The sequence below is a fragment of the Centrocercus urophasianus genome, unplaced genomic scaffold (genome assembly GCF_019232065.1).
Source record: "Centrocercus urophasianus isolate 14NV4802_14NV808 unplaced genomic scaffold, USGS_Curo_1.0 seq_9, whole genome shotgun sequence".
NCBI lineage: Eukaryota > Metazoa > Chordata > Aves > Galliformes > Phasianidae > Centrocercus > Centrocercus urophasianus.
The window spans coordinates 9,725,527-9,744,019 of record NW_024885532.1 but is presented as its reverse complement, the minus strand read 5'-3'; the positions used below and the strand labels follow the sequence as shown (position 1 = coordinate 9,744,019).

The 18,493-nt window shown below is 38.6% G+C and overlaps 1 protein-coding gene across 8 annotated transcripts in view; it reads left to right on the top strand.

Annotated features, from left to right (window-relative positions):
• Positions 1 to 11,973: 11,973 nt before the first annotated feature.
• LMO7 (LIM domain 7) overlaps positions 11,974 to 18,493 on the top strand; it is a 72,253-nt gene continuing 65,733 nt past the window's right edge. For 5 of the 8 annotated variants that reach the window (XM_042839204.1, XM_042839209.1, XM_042839207.1 and 2 more), the window contains exons 1-2: positions 11,974 to 12,143; positions 12,571 to 12,669. The gene's annotated coding sequence lies outside the window, so the exon portion shown is untranslated. The remainder of the gene's footprint in view (positions 12,144 to 12,570; positions 12,670 to 18,493) is intronic. The other 3 variants (XM_042839211.1, XM_042839208.1, XM_042839210.1) reach the window with 1 other exon arrangement.

The window sequence follows — 18,493 nt, the reverse complement described above, 5'->3', positions numbered from 1 at the left end:
TTTTTTTTTTTTTTTTTTTTTTTTTTTTTTTTTTTTCCTCCTCCAGATATTTCAGCCTTATGTGTAGCTTGAAACCTGTCTGCTCTGGTAAATGATATTAAATACTAAAGAGCATTTTAATGTGTAATGGTATTTGATGGCATTGTTTGCAATAACATCTCCAGACTTCACAAAGGCTTAAACTAAGTGAGGACTTCTACACGACTGTTACCAAGTAGGTAACTGGGATGCACCTTAAGTATCTAGTTTTGTTCTGACAAGTCCAATTACATGGGAGGGGAAACTTTTTTCTTTGATCAGTGGTCCAGCTCTAGTGCTCAAACAAGTTTCCTGGACATAAAAGAATTTTATACTAGTCTAAGAAAATATCTTTTCACCTGGGAGGTGACACAGGGATGGTATCTCAAATAGATAGCCATGTCAAACAACTTTTCTTTTTTTAGCTAAGGAATTGAAGTTTATATTTTGTCAACAGTGTAAAAAAGGGCAATTGGACATTAGCTTGTACATCTCCAATGTAAAATTCGGGTACTACAGTCATCTTTACTTCAAACTCCTGAGCAGACATTACTTAAAATCTGGGAGAATCATGGGCAATAGAGCCTGTGGGCTGAAAATTCTGATCTTAAAAAAAAAAAAAAAGTAAATTCATAAACTATGAAGCATTTTAGAAACCTGATCACTAAGAACTTTAAATTCTTAAGCATATATTTTACCATAAAAATCTTTTGAAACGTTACATCTCAAAGTGCTTTACCTCAAGCAAGCGGAGCATGGGCAGTGTGAAATAAACCAGGAAAATCAGGACAGGGATAGAATTTTAACTCTCATAGATTGTACAGCTAAACAAAACATGTTTGGAGCAAGTTCTGAAAACATCAAACTACAAATTAATAAATGTCAGGAGTAATGCAGGAATTGATAAGTATGTTCAAAAATCATTTTTGTTCTGCTTCTGCTGTCTTATGGGAAAGAGAAATATGGCTTGTATGAAAATACCCTTGTTAGACAATTAAGAAAAGAGATCTGTATACTAGAAAGGAAGTATGGCTATTAATAGTTGGAGATGATATTGTTCTGTAGTTTTTCAGTGCCTGATAGTGGGAGTATGTAATCACTGCAGTGGTTTACTGATGTTTTGTGCCCTTTTTTCTTGAAAACATACGGCATGTTTCAGCCTTAGCTATGAATTTCCTTTAATTGTTTTTGGTTGTTGCTTAAACACTTTGAAATTTAGGGCGTGGGGAAAGGGGAGGTTGATGAAAACTCTTTGTGACATTTTTAGTAGCTGCTTAAAACTTCTATTGGGCAGAATGAAACCCATATGCTCTATTAAATTGACAGTGTTCTGGGAGGTGATGACAGAATGAAATATATAAAGAGGATGTAAACGGGGAGAAATTGTATAGCGAGGACCCCGAGAAGTGCACACCCTGAGAAATGATGGTTCAGCTGCTAGGCTTGTTCTCTGGTCAGGGGACAGCAAGTACTGTGAATATTGGTTCATTACTGTGAATTGAAAGTAATATTTTAAATAAGATCATCTGTTTCAGACTGACACTTCCAATGATTTACTGGAAAGAGATGTCATAGAGTGGCTTAAGTTGGAGAGGAAATTAAAGATCACCTTTTAAATTAAATCAAAGTTCCAACCTGCTTGCCATAGGCAGATCTGCCACCCACTAGATTAGGCTGCCCAAGGCTGTATCCAAACTGTCCTTGAGCACCTACAGGGGTGGCACATCCACAGCTTCTCTAGACAACCTATTCCAGTACATCACTGCTGCAGTAAAATTTTTTCCCGTAACATTTAGTCTAAATCTTCCCTCTTTTAACTTGAAACTGCTACCCTTTCTCTTATTGCTATCAGATATTTTACAAAGTCTGTCTCCTTCATGCTTGTGACTTCCATTTAAGTACTCAAAACCTACAATGAGGTCTCCCCAGAGTCTTCTCTTCTCCAGGCTGAAAGAGCCCAGCTGCCTCAGCCTTTCTTAACAGAAGAGGTACTCTAGCCCCCTGATCATCTTTATGACTATCCTCTGGATCTGCTCCAACAACTCCATATCTTTCATGTGCTGGAGGTCCCGGGCATGGATGCAGTACTCCAGATAGGGCTTTACAAGGGCAGAGTAGTGGGGGGTAATCACAGAATGCTAATTAATTAAATATTTTTGTAAAACAGCTGTAAAATAATAGGACTAGCTTAAAGCATCTTCTAATGTGTAAATTTTTAATCCTTTCTCCAGCTCTAAACTAAAGCTCCAAAAAGAAGTTTGATTTTTTTTTTTTTTTTTCTCCCATCTTGCCAGCATTTAACAAACTGCGGTTATCAAATAAACTGCAAAGAATTCTGTTTTTCAACTTAATCAGCTGTAAGTCTCTGCTTTATTGTCTGTTTACTTTCTGTTTACTGTCAGTTGCATGCTATTTTTATCTCCTCAAATACCTGGTGACTCTTTGTGTTCCTTTACGAACATTCCTTCCTAACTAAAAAAAAAATTCAACCATGTAGAAAAGGTACACACCTCAAATTATACTGGTGACATTTAAAATCTGATTTCTTCCACCGTTGCCAAGGAAGTGAAGATTTGAGACTTGCAGCAGACCATTTTGTTTTGGTTTTTTTTTTTATGTGTGAAATCTTCATAGGGTAGACACTGTAGCAGTTTTCTTGCTGGCATGTCAGATATTTACTGATGTGTGGCATTTGAAATTCCCAGCAATTTCCAAAGAAACTAGATGTTAATTGCAGCAGTGATACTTGTTCTTTGTGGTATAGCTGGAGTTATATAGCTATGCTACTTGCCTTTCTGTTTGGTACGCAATCCTCGTACCACATCTTTCAACACTTGTCTGAACACCTCCGTACCCATGCTGAATCATTCTCCTCCGGTGATGTATGTAAAAGAATAAATACCATGCCAACACCTAATGCGTGGAATTGCTGCTGCAACTGAGGTGGCCAAGCTTTCTTTCTGTGGGGCATGAGAGCAGGGAGGGACAGGAGGAAGCTGGATGCTGCTCAGAAGTTAGGATGGGCTGCAAAGCAGATCATCTCCAAATCTGGGAGAGCTGTTTTACTCCATGGGATAAACTCTGTCAGGGCAGCAGCATTCCAAAAAAAAAAAGGTGGTGGTATGCAACTCCTCTCAGGAAACAAACGATGTTTGTAAGTGGCTGCTGAAGAAGTCAAAGTTAAAGGGAGCTTCCAAATTCTTGTTTAAGAAGAAACAGGTAGCAAATCATAGTTGAAAATCAAAGACCATGTGAATTGAGGATCTGAGAGATTTTCTGTTTCAAGTCCTATGGACGAGTGAAGCTCTGGATTTAATCCATATAAAATGATTAGCCTGTGTGAGCAAAACCAGACAAAAATGTGTTAAAGAAAATGGGGAGGTGGGGGTGGGAGGAGTGGGGATGGCAAAAAGCAAAAGCAAGCTTTGCCAAAATTTTTAATGTTTCAAGAACAAGAGTTCTTATTTTATTAGTCATTAGGCTTCAGGTGAGTTGCACCTTTAAGTGGATTACTGTCATTGCAACTCTGTCTGGTAGCGTAACTTGGCACTGGAGTACTTGTAAAATTAAGTGTGCAAAGTCTGTTGTTTTTTATAAGCACTTCAAGGTGAAAAAGCACATCACTCGATTTTTCCTGACTTTCACTCAGGTGTCTGTAAGTAGTGAGAAAGCTAAGAGTTTTCTAAACAAGGATGCTATTCCATAACACAGCATTTTGATTCTGTCCTTGCTTTACAGTCAGCATGCCTGTGGGTGAGTGAATTCAATTCCCTTTGTAGTTGTCCAAAGTGGAGTTAAAGCTGAAAGCTGCACAGAATGCTCTTGACTGAAAGTCCTGTAGGCTCAGGTTGTCTGAGTGCTGTACTTTTGCCCCTTTTCTCTGTGGTTTGCCTTATTTGGTAACAGTGACATCCCTGAAACGCACCTGTAGTTTACAACTTGTTAATTGCTCTTATTGCTGTTCATTTGGGTTATATATTGTTGCTGGATTACCTTAGTGAAGTTTATACAGCAGCACAATCAAGAAGTGGGGTAGGCCTGAAAGGGATTTCAAATGCGAAGACAGTTGGTCCCTTCCTACATCAGTTACCTTGAACACCAGAAATATGAAACTCCCCCTTAAAAAAAAAAGCAACAACCAAAAAAACAAAAACAAAACAAAAAACAAGGTGGTTTTTTTTTTTTTTTTTTTTTTTTTTTCTCCTGTGTGTTGTAATGCCATTACTACTGTTGAAAATAACCCATGGCACTCAGTGCATCAAGAGGATGGAGGCAATGAGGTCAACTGGGTAGGTCTTCTGCTGGTCATTAACTGCAGTGGTGGGGATTGCGAGGGGCTGGGAATGTCACAGCTGGGAATGAGGATCTGGGGATGGATGGGCCATCTTGTCTGAAATCAAAATGGTTCTTATCTAAGGCTGTTTCAGAAGTTGATTTCCATAATGGTTCAACTCTAGTGAGACCAATTGCAATGTCAGTAGGTGAGTGAAGTGCACAGCAAAGAGGGATGTTACTCTTCAAGGCTCTTATTTAAAATTGTTGATACTTGGAGCAGGCAGCTCACACAAAAGGAGTTTGTACCTTGTATCTGTAATCTTGCACAGAGCACGCTGTGGGAAGACTTGCCTGTTAAGGATTATAAAATAATTCATAATTTAATATTCTACATGCTATGGAAAAACAGTGAAGGGTGCACACTGGGGAGTGGTAAAGCAATTAGCACAATTTCTGGTCTTTGGCCAATGTAGTGCTCCATGAATGTTGCTGTAGGTGGGATGATTTATAGAACAGAAGCCCTGAGGTCATTGTAAGTTAAATTATGCTTGCAGAACTCCTAAAAATTATTTTTATTCTTCATTTTCAAACTAAAAAGTTGAGAAAAAAGTAGTTCAACTATTACTCCAGTTCAAGATTGAACCCATTGGCAGTCTTCCACTGAAATAACAAGAGCTGTAAGTGCCTAGGTAGTTGCATTTTATGGATGGGACAAATGTGAAGCAGTCTGTCGTGCAAGGCCAAGTACTAATTGCAGTTCCTGGCTCCCAGGTCTGTGGTCAGACCATAAGATTCAACTGTTCTTGGCTCTCCCCCCTCACCCTTTAATCCCCCCCCCTTGCACCTACAAGTGTTAATAATCGAAATGTACCTCCGAGGAAGAGCAGGTCACCCAACTTGTCAAACAAGATCCTTTTGCAGGTTTCTTCCCTTACCCCGCCTTTGAACATAAACAACGTGTAGCTCTTCTGTGATGCTGTTGCAAAACACCACTCTAAATACTGTATTTAACTGATTTGACCTAGCTTTAGTGGTTAGTACAGTGCTGTGTATATGAAAAATAATGCCTTGAAAACAAACAAGAGATCCCTCTTTTTGTCTTGAAATGCACCCTTTCTTGGGGGAATGCAGATGTCAAGAAGCTTTGTCATGAAGACATGGAGTTATCTTGCAACATTATACTAAATGTCTTCATAAGTACGATACTAAGAAATGCCTGTTAAATGTGAGTTATTAACATGTTTTTCAGACTTCAGTAGCTAAAAAAAATGCATCACTCTGTTCCTAAAATGTCACTTTTGTTGCTAGGCACTGTTGGTGCTGAGTGTTTTTAGTGAGAAGGTGGGGGGGGGAACCTGGGAATTAAAAACAGATCCTGGCACCAAGTAGCAGTTTGGGTGATGCTATAGCACTTTGGTGCAAATCCTTTCCATGGTCCTGGGAGCACAGGGTGCCAGGGTGAAATTCTGTTCCCTTCCTTCACATTCTGTAAGGGGTAGGGCGGTGGGTGGGATAAAAATAAAATCTAGAAACTGCAGCAACAACAATACAAACTCAAATGGAGAAGAAAAGCTTTAACTGAGGTGGGGGATATTTTGCATAAGAGTAGGTGATTATATGGAGAACTGTCTATGCTTATTGGCCTACGCAGCCAGAAAAAACATAAAAACACAATGTTAATTAAATTGTTTTTCTCCCAGGTGCCAACTGAATTGAAAGATGTGCTATAACTTGTATGGTTTCAAGATCTCACCATGTTTAAGTGCAGAGTTTCAGAGAAACAGTTAACTAGGAAGAAGGCAGGCTTACCACACAACATGGCTGCACCCTAAAGAAAGTAAATGTATTTACATACTTGTTTAAATTAATATTCCTGCCTCACCCAGATAATCACGATGAGGAATTTATTTTTTAATTAAACTGGAACTCACATATGCACGATTAATTTAGTGTGCTCTTGTGTTGCATGTGTGTAGTCAAAAATAAGATGACGGTTGCACATCCTTGTATGGAGACCTCTCTAAATCCTTTTCATGCTCTCTAATTTTTATGTAATAGAGATTTTTTTAAAAAATTATTTTTTATATTTTACTTACACTCTCACATTTCAGTTTTGTCTACTGGAATTCTTTTTTTGAACATTTTTGCATCTATAATTTTCTTTCCCTGTTGTTTATGCTACTTTTTATTCTATTTTAGGAGAAGCAACCATAGCACCATTGTCACTTGTGATTCTCTCCTTATTTTTAATTACTTCATCAAATTAACATTATTTTTAAAAGGAAAAGTATGCAGATTCATGCATTTTTCCACACAGAGACTGCCTTCTTTGCAGTCTGGAGGACAGTGATGGGATTGACAGTAGGACACCATGGCAGTCCTACCTTTCCAACCACATCCACCTGCTGCAGCTACCATGCTCTGGCCCAGTTCCACTGCCCTTTGTTAGGGAGCAGAAGCAGTGCTAAGGTCAAGCAAGGACCAACTGGGAAGTACCACTATGGAAAAGATCCATTTCTTTCCTCTTCTCCCATCTCTGACTTTGCAGGAGATAGGAATGCAGCCATGCTTGGGATTTTGAAGGGGAGGGCACAGACCACGGTCTTACTAATACTGTTTCTGTGTGAAGATGAGGTATGGAAAGACAAAGGCTGTTCCTTGCAGTGACATGCCACCCTGTCTTATTTTAAATATTGGTTAGAGGGGAATGCCTTAGCAACAGGCCTAGGGGAAGGCTCTATGATTCCTTGTGGGGACCAGAAAGGCAGGTGCATGCCTGAAAGCGTGTGGTATCAGTTGTCATTCTTTCTAACTGCAATATTTAAGTGCCAAGTGCTTGACCTGCTTCCCACTGCAGGCTCAGCCTCTCTTATGTTACAACTTCACAGAGGGTTTGGGTGTGGTTTACTTTGAAGTTTGTGGCAAAAATGAAATGTTGGATGGTAAAAGCTATACCTAGTCAGCATTTTGTGGTGTGCTTTTAAAGTGAGTCTGTACAGCTTGTGGGAAACTGAAGTTGTGCTTGCAGCATCTAAAATGCTCTATTCTTTCCTCATACACATAGACTAGGGAAAAGCATACAACCTCTCCTCTCTGTGTCCTTTCAGCCTCCCAGGAAAAATTTACAAATAGTATAAATGCAATAAAAATGGACTGCACTTGAATTCTGTGGTTAACACTTCAGGCTTTATTTTTGTTATGATTTTTAAAAAAATGTAATGGCATCATCCTAATTCTAGTTCTAGATGCTCATGCATGTGCATTGATGAGGCTCTATGTTGAAAACATCTAGTTGATTTTTGTCACTGTTATCACTGTTAGTTCAGAGTCTTCTAATGGTCAGAAACCTGCATGTATGTAATCTGTTTGACTGTATATTCTCATATCATGGGCTTTGGGAATGGCCAGTTATTTTTTCCCTTTGCTGTTACTCCCCTTGCAGGCTTAGAAGGTAACAGTATTGCCTCTCCTCTCACAGTTCATACAGCCCAGGGACCATAGGCTGGTCAGTCTCACCTCTGTGTCTGACAAGGTCACGGAGAGCAGATCCTCCTGGAAACTGTGTGAAGGCATGTGGAAAACAGAAGTTACTGGTAACAGCACACATCACTTTACTGAAGGCAAATCTTGCTTGATGAATTTTGTTGCCTTTTGCAACAGGGTACAAGTCTTGGTGAATAAGGGAAGAGCAGCAGGCACCTGCCTGGACTTGTGGAAATCATGTGATGCTGTTGTGGATGACATCCTTGTCTCCAAATTGGAGAGAGATGAGTTTGAAGGGTGGACCACTCATTGATAAGTAACTGGCTGAGTAGTTGCGTTCAATGATTTGTGGCCAAAAGCTCGATGTCCAGGTAAAGACCATGATGAGTGGTGTTCCTCAGGTGTCAAGATTGGGACCAATGTTATTTAACAACATTATCAGTGACATGGGCAGCGTGATTGAATGTGCCCTCAGCATGTTTGCAGATGATGTCAATCTGAGTTGTGCAGTCAACATGCTGGAGGGAAGGTATGCCGTCCAGATCAGCCTTAACGGACTTGAGAGGTGGGTATGTGTGAATTTCATGTAGTTCAATAAGGCCAGGTATAAGGTGTCCTGCACATAGGTCGGGGCAATCTCGAGCACAAATACAGGCTGTGTGGAGAATGGATTCAGCAGGGTCCTGCAGATAAGGACTTGAGGGGGTGTTGGCTGATGGAAAAACCCGATGTGAGGCAGTAGTGTGTGTGTGCAATTCAGAAAGCCAGTAGTATCCCAGGCTGCATTAAAAGAGGTGTGGCCAGCAGGGATAGGGAGATGATTGTCCCCCTCTACTTCATTCTCATGAAGCCTCACCTGGAGTGCTGCATTCAGCTCTAGGTTTCAAACATAAGAAGTACATGGACTTGTTGAAGCAGGTCCAGAGGAGGGCCATAAAGATGATTAGAGTGCCTCTCCTCTAAAGAGAGTCTGATTGTTATTCAGTCTTAAGAAGAGACGGCTCTTCTTAAGGAAGTTCCAGTACCTAACGGAGGCCTACAGGGAAGATGAGATGGGATTCATTATCTCAGGGATTTACAGCGATAAGACAAAGAGTAACTACTAAACTAGAGGAAGGTTGATTTTATATTAGGGATAAAGAGGAAATTCTTCACTATAAGAGTGGTAAGGCACTGACGAAAGTTGCCCAGAGTTGTGGATGTCCCATCCCTGCAAGAAATGGTCAAGGCCAGGTTGGATGAGGCTTTGAGCAATCTGATCTAGTGAAAGGATAGTGAAAGGATAGTGAAACCATAGTGTGATTTTCTTTGCATAACCAAACCACATTCTCTGCTTATTATTTAGGTTCCTTGTCTTTTTCTCAACATACAATGTCTTTCTGTGCAGTTCTGCTGATTTGAATCTTTCTTAAAATCAGACACTCAGCCATGGCTTACAAAGATTGAGAGCATCTTGTTTGCAGAAGGCATATAGGAACACATGTTAAACTTCTCAATGTGTTCTCAATGTGTTCTCAAACACATTGCTTGTGTGCTTTGAAGTCACAAGGAAATAGATCTGTCCTTTTTCAGTTTGAGGTCTGAGTTTTTTTCTTTTTTGTGTAGTATGATGAGATTAAGATTCCAGTACAGCGTTTGAAATGGAAAAAGCATCAACCATTAGTCTTACAAAAGTATAGTTATATTTCATACATTGGTAGAAGGAATAGCATGATGGTTACTATATTTGAGCACTTTAATCACTGAACAATGTTCCCATTCACATTTCTAATGATGAATCTAATTGCAAGCCTGACAGCTTGTCATTTTTTTTCTGCTTATTTCTCTGGTACTATTTAAAATTCATTTTCAGGTTTTTTATTCTGTAAGACTTTAAAATGGCTGCCAGCTATTTTGGGATTTGTATCTTCAGTGATTTTCTGTGGTGACTAGAAATGATCAAGAGACCTTTACAAGTACAGTATCCAGAAGAGCTAATTTGTTAATGCTACACTATCTTATGTCAATATCCAAACTTGTGCTATAACCTTCTGGATGATCTTGCTGCTTCAATGTGAATACCAGACGCCAGCTTTAGGGAAAGCTCAGAGTTACCTAGACCAGTGTCAAGCATGATCAAACTACTTGCTTGGGAATTGGGGAGAGGAAGATTTTAAGCTATTCCATTCTACATGTCAGTGAGTGCCATGCCTAGCTGAGTTTTGTGCCACATTTTTATTTCCCCCTTTCTTTGACCTGTTTCTGAAGGTGTTAACTCATGCATTGTAGGTGCCATATATGTTGTTTATCAGGAGTTTGATGTCTTAGTTCAGTTGTTACAACACCTCAAATTCTCTCATATGCCAACAATTTTGTTGTTGTACAGTACACCAGTGATGAGCAAGTGCTCATGTTTTCATTACACTTGGGGTGTGGGCAGCACCAGTTTTTTTAAGTCTCTGACTCTTCTTCCTTGTTTATATGCACAGCGCAGACATTCTCTGCAGTTCAGTTGATGATCTATTTACTAGATTACTGTGACTTTTGGCAATTGGTAAACCCATCAGAGCACACTGTCTTGGAACTTGCAGTGGGATTGTAAATTGTGGCCTCTCCTATACAAAAGGAAACTGCCTTTAAGTCTCGAGTCTTGGTACTAAGCTGGCACTTTCAATAAAAAATGTCATTTGTAAGCTGGTGTTACTTTGAAGGTGGTGCAAGGAGGATGGGAAGGAAAACTGTACTATGGGTACGCTGATGCAAAGTTCTAGCTTGACTGCTTGTGCAAGCAGCCTTTTGGGTGCTGCAGGAGCTGGTGAGAGGTGAGGTTACCTGTCCTTTATTGTTCCTGGCTGCTCATGCAGCACCATATCATGTCCCACATTGCCACTGCCATGGCATTTCTCTCTTCCCCTTCAATCCCCAATAGAACAGTACCCACTACAGCACACTGTGTTTCAAACCTTGGGGCATAATAGTGATGGTTTGAGAGACAGCTGAGATCTTATGGATGTGGTAACACAACCGCAGCCTGCACAAGGACTACCTTGTTCAAATATTTTCCTTGATTAATATCATGTTTGCAGACTGATAAGAAATAAGGGGAATCCTGGGGACCTTCAAAAACAGAAGGTTGAGGGAATTCTTGAATTTACTTTTTTTTTTTTTCTTTAAGTATTTGTTTTGCTTCTTGATGTATTTGAAGCAGCTGTTACTTTTTGTGGACTTCTTTTTAGTGAGTTATGCTCAGTGATTATGTGTAATTAAAAAAAAAAAAAAAAAGGTGGGGGATTAAAGTGTATTAAATTGCTGAAGTGTAGCTTTTTCATACTGTGAAACTCTGATATAAGTATCTTGACTTTGTAAACCTACAGCATAACATGGCTGTGTGCAGTTTATGAGCTAAGTAACTGTGTACCTTTTCCTGTGGCTTTCAACCAAACTGAGAAGTGCGCAAGAGGGCAAATTCTTTTGTTGTTGATAGCATTCCACGTTAACGAGAAGGAATTTCTTGCCTGTTGCCTATTGTTTATGAAGTGGAAAGAGATCACAAGTTGTATAATCTCTCACTAAATCGTGTGAGGTTTCTCCTCCCCCCCCCCCCCCTACCCCTTTAGCCTTGCCATACTGTTGATCTGTAGCAGGTGCAGCAGGTGAGTGCTGCAATACACTACTACACCTACGTTTTGTTATACATTGGTGTTACGGAGAGGTGGGGGGGAGGGGGGAAGAGGAAGGGGAGGACCAACAAGGAGAGCAATCCCCACAACTGAGGAAGCAGCAGGGCTGAATACAGTTTGGTTTCTGTCTCTCAGGAGCTTGCTCAGCAACCAAACCCAGTTTCCAGGTGCAGTATTCCATAATTGGTCTGTAATCATAGAAACAGTGTGTTCCTCCTCTTCCTCTCCTGCCAAGAGTTTCTGGGTGGTGAATGTCAGTAGCTGGGGTTATTTTTAAAGGCAAGAGGTGAGGCTTGTCGTGCAAAGCTGGAAAGAGGGCGTTTGTTTGCTGAACAGAGCTGACATCAAAGCAGAGATTGCTGCCTACTGGCTAGCTGCTGCTATATGCCAGGTAATCTTTAACGTATCAGTCAGTCACCAAGATCACCGGCTGTATGTGTATACGAGAAACGATCTGTATTTATGATCCAGATTTGCTTTTTTTATTTTTATTTCCATGAGCTGGACTTTGACATTTAGAGGCTCGCACTAATCATCTTGCAAAACCTGCTTAGTGCCTAGCGCTTCTAACTCAGCAACTGCTTTCTACTTCTCTCCACAGGATAATATAAATGTTTTTCTGAAAGCTTGTGAAAATATTGGATTGAAAGAAGCTCAACTTTTTCATCCAGGAGACCTTCAGGATTTGTCCAATCGAGTTACAGTCAAGTGAGTTTTGTGGTTTTGTTTTTTCCCCTCCCTTCTCCCTCTCTCTCTCTCCCTCTAAGCTTAGCTGAATATGTTTCTCAGACTTTTTTTTTTAATGTTTGCCGAAGGAAAGTTCTTCTTTTAATCTGGTAAGAGCAGTTCTGAATACTGTGGTGAAGGTTTATGTGTTCTTGAAACTAGTCAATAAGGTTTGCACGAATTTAATTTCAGAAACTAATTATCATTAAACCTCACATAAGCAAAGTAATTGTTAATGAATATTTACAACATTTCATATATGAAATGAAATTTGCTTAGGTTATTTTTAAGCTTACAGTAAAATTAACTGCTAAATGATACAACAAGCATCACTTTCCTTTGTTTTGGGATTACTGATGTGAAATCTGAAAGGCTGAAGTGTTTTTTCTGATGCTTGTCTGAATTGCAGTGAAGCTTTGGCATGGTATTCCCGAAGGACTGCTATTTCCTCTGCTCCAAATGTTAACCAGGTGTATGTCACTGAGTGTTGCACCTTCTCTCAAAATATGTGAGAGTAGAAACCAAGGACAGAATTGCGCAGAGTAATTGTCTTGTTTTTACAGAGGAGGAAGTTTTTTTTCTGTGAAATAGAAGTAATTTGGTTCTGAGATGTAATTACTGGATTCTCTAATTTCAGGACTACTGTGTCTCCTAATATGAGTTTATTGCTTTTATTATTTCTGAGAGATTAATGTGGAACTTTCATATGTAGGCACTTAACAGGTTACCAAAAGATGTCTTAATGGAGCTTCTTGCTTTGTTACAGTATTAGTTTCTTTTGTTGTGTTGGTACAAAGGATGAATTTATTGTAAAGTCTCCAAACAGGAAGAGGTTTTTTTGTGGACTGTTCTGAAAACCTGTCAAGTGAAATGTTAAGAACTGATTCATGTCTTAATGTATTGGCTTTATTAATGAGGAACAGGCAGTAATCCTTCTGTACATACCAGGAAAAAAGTAAGGTGAAATGACATCTACTTGTTTTAATTAAAAAGAGAAATCTCTTGTATAGGTGGACTGGATGGTACCATGTTGCCATATTTATTTGGTTACAGAGTGAAAGTTCATACCATTTTGATGTTGATGTTTGACACTTAAGATGGAAATGCTTTTTTTTTTTTTTTTTTTTTCCTCTCCTTTCCCCCTTCTTTGACTCATATCTGAAAAATAATTTCTTGCTAATGTGTTGGGGATTTGGCACCCCTCCATAACGCTGGTATCTTCTATGCTGGCTCATATGTCATGTTGTAAGCTGGAGGCTTGGTAAGCTCTGCCAAGCTTTCATTATCCACAAAAACCCTTGCTAAAGTTATTTTGGTTGAGGTTTGCTCTAAGGGTATAGATGAGTTGGTTGGGTGCTGTCAGGAGCTTGTCCTCGGTGGTGTAAATGGCAAACTGAAACCCAGGGGAGGTCAGTAAGGTAGAGTTAGCAAACTGTTGTGCAAACTGTGTCGTCCAGCCTGTCCCTACGTTAACCACAGTGCCCAAGTGAGGTCAGCCATGAAATTACTCTAGTTGGGTCTGTAACTGTGGAGCGTTTTGTTTTGTTTTGTTTCTTTGGATCTTTGCAGCGCTACCAGTTCTGATTCCAGGAGCAAAGAGTAAGGCTGGAATGTGAATTTGTCATAAGGCAATTGGCATATTACATCATACCTGCTTGGTAATAGAATAATTAGTGTTTTCAGAAAATCAGATTTGATTGCTTCTTATGGAAAACAATGCAGGGAGTCTGGGCTAGATTCAAGAGAGCTGGCAGCAGTATAGGCATGCTCTTTAATTTGTTTTAATGTAAGTCTGACTTTCCACACATTGTGTCATATAACAGCTCCACAGTATGTTTAAAGGACTTATGGAGTAATTTAAAACTTTTGTATCTGACCACATTGTAAAGTCTTAACTGAGCTATGATAACAGGTTTTGATGTATTTAGGAGTTTGGAGAGGGACAGGAGGGAAGTTTTGTTCCAAGAAGTGAAGGAAATAAGTTATACAAAGATAAATCTCCATTGAAAAGTCAACTGTACATTATTTGATCATCCAGATGGCAAGCAAGTCTTTAAAAGGTTTCCAGAGAAAGTTGTATGTGTCAGGAGAGAAATGCTGTCTGATCAAAAATTTCTGATCTAATTTTTTAATGTAATAGAAATAACTAATGTCAGACATTCAAGCAGAATAAGCTATTTCAAAATTTTGAGGATACCAGTCATCAGAAAAGGAATACTGTTTCATGCATGGTTTTTCTGTTGTCCTCTGTTAACCTTGGTTTCAGCATTGAAAGTAAATCACTCTTGTCATGAAGTAAAAACTTTTATTAAAAAAAAAAAAATGCAAAAAAAAAAAAAAAAAAAAAAAAAAAAAAAAAAAAGCGGCATATGAGAAAAGGCATATGAAAAAGATTACATTTCACTTTTGGCTATCTGCCATACCTAAGCAAATTTCTTTTGCCATCATCACCTGAAGCTAATTGCCCTCATTTTGAATTAGCTGTGATAGGTTATACAGGATAATATTAAAGTATGCCTGAAGCAGCATGTATTTTTACACCTCGGTTTGTATTCCAGTTTTCTATGGTTGCACCACTGTTAGCTTGTACATTTTATCTACCCAAAGTAGATTGGACAAACTGTTGCTTGAACAGTTAGCTTTTGAGGCTGGGATTGCTGTGAACCGTACATAATATTCTGGTAGGCTACTACTATGTACTACCAGATAGAAAATATATAGCTCCTGTTGTATGTGAAGAGTTTGTAAGGAGGAGGGTGCTATAGAAAGAGTGGATTCCTCCTTTAACACTAAGGAGGACACCAGAGTTGTCTTAATATGTCATAGTAAAGCCAGTGGATGACTCTGACTGGGAAGCTGCATTTCTATGAGCCATGGTTGCCCAGTGTGAATTTGTCTGATTGCTATTTGACCCCCATAATAACTCTGATACTGGACATTTGCAGTGGGAACGCTTCCAGTCTAATGATGCATTATGTGCAGAAGCATTTCCTCCTAACACTTACTTTTGGGGCCTCTTGTATTGTGGGCTCCTATTGTTTGGCACCTTATCAAGCCTTTGTTGTATTCCACCTGGCTAGACTTCCTTCCCAGCAGGAAGAGTTATCTTCTCCTTCTACTTTGTTTATTTTCTCCTCATACCCTGTTTCTGAGGTGCTTTCTCCTTTTCACTCTAGCTGATACCACCATATCTTTGTGTCATCAATTATATATGATTATGTCGAGCCATTAAGAGATACCAAGCTCTTGTTTGTTTGTAGTGAGTATTTTTTGAGTCATAGGGGCATAAGGTAAGACCCTTGGCTTGCCCAAAGCTATGCTAACAAAAAATATTCCTATCTGGTAATGAAGTTGACACTTTCAGTTGTACTTTCTTTTACTTTGTATATTTTTTTTAATGGTGTCTGAGGTGATGTATAAGGGCAATATGAAATTCTTCTCTGTAATTACTACTTATCTCTAGGACAGGAATGCTCTTACATTTCTAGTATGTTAGAGACTCTGAGTTCCAAGTGATTATGTGATTATCCTTTTTGCAAAGAAATAGCAGCTTAAAATTTTATTGTTGAGAAGTTTGTGTGAAGAGAGATGGTTAAAATTGCTGGCTGCTGTTCAAAGGATTGCAAGCTTTATGCTTTGCAAGATCAGTGATGAGATTAGTTGTTGTGATGTGGAAAAATATACCAGTATGGATGGCGTCTCTTCTGCCAACGAACATGAGAGTATAGATTAATGCCTGAGATTTATCTTCTGGTATTTCTGTAAATCTGCAGATGTTGCTGAAATTGCTCAGTAGTAGAGTACAGCAATGTGTCATGCTTTCCAATAAAAATTATCCAGATGGACTTATTTCTCACAGTCATATGTACATCTTAGTTATTTGAATAAGTGCCTGTGACCATCCTAAATTCTAAGTATATTTTTAAAATTTCTTAAAATCATTTCCAATTAGAAATATTATTTTAAAACACAGCAGCTTTATCTTTTTTTTAGTAATGCAAGGCTGTCTTAATATTTCTTTTGATGCTTTTTTTCAATCTGTTACAGTAGGAATGTCATACGAGCCTAGGGACTTGCAGTTGACAGCACAGTTACTATTTAAAAATGCTAAGCACTTCCTTACCCAGCTCTTTAAAAGTGACACACCCAGTTGTTCCCAGCTGTAGAAGGGTTCTTAGCAAAATAAAGCCAAGAAATGAGAATTTCCCTAGGCAGATAAAAAACTTCTGTTCTGATTGAATTTGCTATCCCAATGATCAGTTTTAAAGGAGGCAGGCTGAACAGTAGGACCAATACCTGAACTAAAATTAATCTTTTTTTTTTTTTCCTAAGCAAAGTAATAACTCTATCTAAAAAGAGTAAAAGAATTCCTTAGTTTCATGGAATACGAATTATAAATACAAACTATTGTAGGATAGTATATGAAAATATTAAATGCGCTAAACCAAATTTTGGGAAAAAGAATTCACTGCATTAATCTTAAATTACAAGCTTTGCTTAAAACTACCACAAGCTCCTGCATCCTAATGTTAATTTTATTACTTTAATTTCATTCTTCCATAAATATCAAAATACTTGACTTCTATTAATGTTATTAGGATGGGGTTATATTTAGAGTAGGTTTTGTGTGAAACAAAGAATTTTGATAAGGCAGCTAGAAATATCTCGGAAGGTACAGTGTTCCTGAATATGGTATTTGGTAAGGCCTTCAACTTTTTGCCTCTGTGTACTTCTTATTCAGCATCAAACTTGTACGCTGAATTATGAAAAAATGTATAAAACAAGCAGAAAATCTTGACTGAGAAATCTGGCTGAATTGGAATTAAGTGCATAAAGCAGATGAATTAATAGAGATCTGATTTTAACCTTGGTATTTCTAACTTCTAGATAGTTTTAACTATCGATCTATAGTTCCTTATGAACAACTATTTATTTTAGTTTCCTAAAGCAAAAAATAATCCTGGGGAAAAAAAAAATTGGATGCAGTGCTTTCTCTAGGACAAAGACCTATGTATCTAAAGCCATGCAGAAAGGAGTAACAACTGTAATGCTTGTCCTTGTGTGCATGAATTTCAGATACTAAATTTTTGAGACAGGCTCTCTTACAGCCTCTCTTCAGAGGTAATACTTTATAAATTGAAGATATGAAAAAAATTGTTTGGAATATAGATGTTTGAAATAAAGCTTGAAAATGAAATGCCTGTTAAGTGATGTGATTATAAACCTGTATCCTCTGTTTCTCTACCTGTCCAGAGCATAAAAAAGTTTGTGTAGTTTTCTTATGATTAAGCCTTAAAAAGAATGAGCAATACAGAGTTATACAGACATACGTTTTAAAACAGATGTACAGAATCTCTACAAGCCATATCACAAGTGTTGCCCCTTACTAAGCCAACCTTTCCTCCTACGGGCTGTCATAAAGTAAGCCTTAGCACTGGGTTAAACCAAACACAAAACATCCTCTGGTACCTGCTTTCTTTATTCCGTAAGTCATATCTGACTTATGGGATAACACCAGTGCTTCCTTACAGTGGTGAAATTTCCTCACTTGTCTTTTCTGATGCAACTGCTAAATGCCCAGATATTGTTGGGTGCTGAAAACACCACTGAAGTTACAAAAAGGGGTTGAAAACAGATGTAGCATCTGCCAGTTGATGTTCTTGGTATCTTAAGAAAATAGCTACACACTATCAAATAGACTCTAACTTTTTACATGAAAACATATCTTACTTTCATTTTTCTATATAAATTTATATTCCTCATAACTTCATGTTCTTCAACAACTGCTCTTCAGGAACGTGCTGGGTTTCCTGATTCTATTTGTGTTGCTCTTTCATAGAATCATAGAATAGCTTGGGTTGGACGGGACCTTTAAGATCATCTAGTTCCAACCTCTCTGCTGTAGACAGGGACACCTCCCTCTAGACCAGGTTGCTCAAAGCCCCATCCAGACTGGCCTTGAGTGCTTCCGGGGAGGGGGCATCTACAACCCTCACTGGGCAATCTGTTCCAGTGTTTCACTACCCTCACAGTAGAGAATTTCTTCCTGATATTTTTGAAGATACTTTCTTCTGAAGGGTCAGTGAAGGCAAAGTAAAATTCTTATTCATGTGTGATGAACATTACCATTGCTAAATAGATAATTTAATAATGCAATCTCTGTAGGAAGCCCTAAAAAGACTGTCTTTTGAGTGTGCAATTATTGTCAGCACTCTTAGGAATTTCTTTTGCTAACCCGTATCATCTGCAGTATGAATCTTGGCTGTCTTTTAGGAAGATAAGTTCTGTTCTTCCTAATGCTGCAGTAGGAATGAAAGCTTTTTACCAGAATG